This window comes from Pongo abelii, chromosome 15, assembly GCF_028885655.2.
Source record: "Pongo abelii isolate AG06213 chromosome 15, NHGRI_mPonAbe1-v2.0_pri, whole genome shotgun sequence".
NCBI lineage: Eukaryota > Metazoa > Chordata > Mammalia > Primates > Hominidae > Pongo > Pongo abelii.
This window is the reverse complement of record NC_072000.2, coordinates 102508307-102511958: the sequence shown is the minus strand read 5'-3', so window position 1 is coordinate 102511958 and position 3652 is coordinate 102508307.

Here is a 3652-nt window from a genome sequence, read left to right as displayed (position 1 = left end):
TGAGAGGCAGTAACAAGAAACAAACCTGCAGTTACACCTGGATATTCCCCTCTTTCTAACCCTGGGGGCACCTGGATGCTTTCCAGGACAGCACCTGGGTCCCCCACTGTCTGGACAGCTGCCATGTGCCTTTGCTTCCTCCTGAATATTGGGCAGAACAGCCAGCACTGTGAGAGGAACGCAGATCCCAATGCACGAGGTGGGGTGTACGGAGGGTGGGTTCTTAAACAAGTCATCCCACCTTCCTGAAACCATGCAGTCACATTTTCCCTGCTTCTTGATTTTCTTCTCCAAAGCAACTCTTCATCCCAAACACACACACACACACACACAGGCACAGGTGACCCCTCCAAATCCCTAAGTCCCAGTAGATGGGGTTAGATGATCCACTTAGTGAAATGTTCCAACAACAAAGAATGCTAACGTGGGAGGTAAGAAGACAAGGGCATTTTTCCTACTCTCTTTTAAGAATTTACCAGGTCCAAAAGCACAATATTGAAAGAAGGTAGGAAATGGGCTTGGCTCCATTTTGGGTACTTTTTTTTTTTTTTTGAATATAGGGTGTCAACTTTCTAACAATCAAGTCTTGTTTTGTATTTACTTTTAAAAAGCTCCCTTCTTGGGGGCCGCCACTTAAATGACTACAGTGCATAACCCTGGGCAAGTCACTTCCTCCTTCTGTGTCTCATTTTCCACTCCTCTAAGCTAGGACAAGGATGGAGTAATTTGCTTCTCAACCGCTTTATTCTAAGGCTGCACTCTTCAACACAGTTGTCATAGCAGCCACATGTGGCTGTTAAGCATTTGAAATGTGGCTAGTCTGAATTGAGATATGATTGCAAGCATAAAAATATACACTAAATTTCAAGCATGCAGTATGAAAAATAATGTAAAATATCTCATAAATAATTTTTATTAGCCCAGCGTGGTGGTGCACACCTGTAGTCCTAGCTACTCAGGAGGCTGAGGCAAGAGGATTGCTTGAGCCTAGGAGATTAAGACTGTGGTGAGCCATGATCACATCACTGCACTCCAGTCTGGGTGAGAGAGCAAAACCCTGTCTCCAAATAATTATAATGATAATAATGATTATTTATTTTTATCTTTATTTCATATTCAAATTATAATATTTTTGATATATTGCGATACATCAAATTTCTGTCTCAAATTAATTTCACCTATTCGTTTTTATTTTTTGTAATGTGCCTACTAGAAAATGTAAAATTATATATGTGGCTTGCATTATATTTATCTGGGCAGCTCTGTTCTAAAGAATAGATTTCCTGACTTATTAATGATCACCATTCTAACTGGAGTGAAATGGTATCTCATTGTGGTTTTGATTTGTATTTCTCTAATGACCAGTGATGATGAGTTTTGGTTTTTTTTTTCATACGTTTGTTGGCCGCATAAATGTCTTTTTTTGAAAAGCGTCTGTTTGGCCGTTTGCAGTGGCTCACGCCTGTAATCCTAGCACTTTGGGAGGCCGAGACGGGTGGATCACTAGGTCAGGAGATCAAGACCATCACAGCTAACAGGGTGAAATCCCGTCTCTACTAAAAATACAAAAAATTAGCCAGGCTTGGTGGCGGGCGCCTGTAGTCCCAGCTACTCGGGAGGCTGAGGCAGGAGAATGGCATGAACCCGGGAGGTGGAGCTTGCAGTGAGTGAGATCGTGCCACTGCACTCCAGCCTGGGTGACAGAGTGAGACACTGTCTCAAAAAAAAAAAAAAAAGGTGTCTGTTCATATCCTTCTCTCACTTTTTGATGGGGTTGTTTTTTTCTTATAAATTTGTTTAAGTTCCTTGTAGATTCTGGATATTAGCCCTTTGTCAGATGGATAGATTGCAAAAATTTTCTCCCATTCTAAGTTGCCTGTTCACTCTGATGATAGTTTCTTTTGCTGGGCAGAAGATCTTTAGTTTAATTAGATCTCATTTGTTAATTTTGGTTTTTGCTGCAATTGCTTTTGGTGTTTTAGTCATGAAGTCCTTGCCCATGCCTATGTGCTGAATGGTATTGCCTAGGTTTTCTTCTAGGGTTTTTATGGTTTTAGGTCTTACATTTAAAGTTTTAATCCATCTTGAGTTAATTTTTATATAAGGTGTAAGGAAGGGGTCCAGTTTCTGTTTTCTGAATGTGGCTAGCCAGTTTTCCCAACACCATTTATTAAATAGGGAATCCTTTCCCCATTGCTTGTTTTTTTCAGGTTTGTCAAAGATCAGATGGTTGTAAATGTGTGGTGTTATTTCTGAGGACTCTGTTCTGTTCCATTGGTCTATATATCTGTTTTGGTACAAGTATCATGCTGTTTTGGTTACTGTAGCCTTGTAGTATAGTTTGAAGTCAGGTAGTGTGATGCCTCCAGCTGCGTTCTTTTTGCATGGGACTGTCTTGGCTATACAGGCTCTGTTTGTTCCATATGAAACTTAGAGTAGTTTTTTTTTTTTTTTTTTTTTTTTCTAATTCTGTGAAAAAAGTCAATGGCAGCTTGACGGGAATATCATTGAATCTATAAATTACTTGGGGCAGTATGGTCATTTTCACGATATTGATTCTTCCTATCCTTGAGCATGGAATGTTTTTCCATTTGTTTGTGTCCTCTCTTATTTCCTCGAGCAGTGGTTTGTAGTTCTCCTTGAAGAGGTCCTCCACATCCCCTGTAAGTAGTATTCCTAGGTATTCTATTCTCTTTGTAGCAATTGTGAACAGATTCTGGAGAGGATGTGAGAAATAGGAACACTTTTACACTGTTGGTGGGAGTGTAAATTAGTTTAACCATTCTGGAAGACAGTGTGGTGATTCCTTAAGGATCTAGAACTAGAAATACCATTTGGCCCCAGCAACCCTATTACGAGTATATACGCAAAGGTTTACAGATTATTCTACTATAAAGACACACACACATATATGTTTATAGCAGCACTATTCACAATAGCAAAGACTTGGAACCAACCCAAATGCACATCCATGATAGACTGGAAAAAGAAAATGTGGCACATATACACCATGGAATACTATGCAACCATACAAAAAGAATGAGTTCATGCCCTTTGCAGGGACACGGATGGAGCTAGAAACCATAATTCCCAGCAAACTAACACAGGAACAGAAAACCAAACACCACGTGTTCTCACTCATAAGTGGGAGCTGAACAATGAGAACATATTGGCACAGGGAGGGGAACATCACACACTGGGGCCTGTCGGTGGGGGTGGAGGGCAAGGGGAAGGATAGCATTAGGAGAAATACCTAATGTAGATGACGGGTTGATGGGTGCAGCAAACCAACGTGGCACAAGTATACCTAGGTAACAAACCTGCACATTCTGCACATATATCCCAGAACCTAAAGTATAATTAAAAAAAAAAGATTATATCAAGTAAATTAATAAAAAGCAACTGGATAATATAAATAGACATTTATCTCAAGAAAAAATGATTTCTTGCAATTTTTAGACGAAGTTCCATATAGATTAATAGCCCCTCAATGACTTAGGAAATCTAGCTCTGTTGTACATAGCTGTTAAAATAAACATCACAGTCATCAGTGATGAAAGACAATAATAATGGTTCTTCCAATTTAGACTATTCTGCAAATGTCTCTCAGACAAGTGTGATCAATGTTCTAGAATTATATATTACCATCACT